Raw genomic sequence first — 218 nt, forward strand, 5'->3', positions numbered from 1 at the left:
GGACTGTTATCCTTTGGGCCTGGAGGATCTCCCCCTTAAGGTACAATCATCCCTTGTGGACTCCCATCTCCTCTACCTTCTGGGCCCTCAGTGCCTCCCCCACTAGTCTCCTAAGCTCATTGGCTCAAGGGCTTTAGCCTTGGTGTGAGCCCTTGACGCCCTGCGTTGGATAGTAAAATCCAGCAGGTGATGATCGCTACTTCTCAGGTGGTCAAGGG

The sequence above is a fragment of the Gavialis gangeticus genome, unplaced genomic scaffold (assembly GCF_001723915.1).
Source record: "Gavialis gangeticus isolate Ggan-Ray unplaced genomic scaffold, GavGan_comp1, whole genome shotgun sequence".
In the NCBI taxonomy this organism is placed as follows: Eukaryota; Metazoa; Chordata; order Crocodylia; family Gavialidae; genus Gavialis; species Gavialis gangeticus.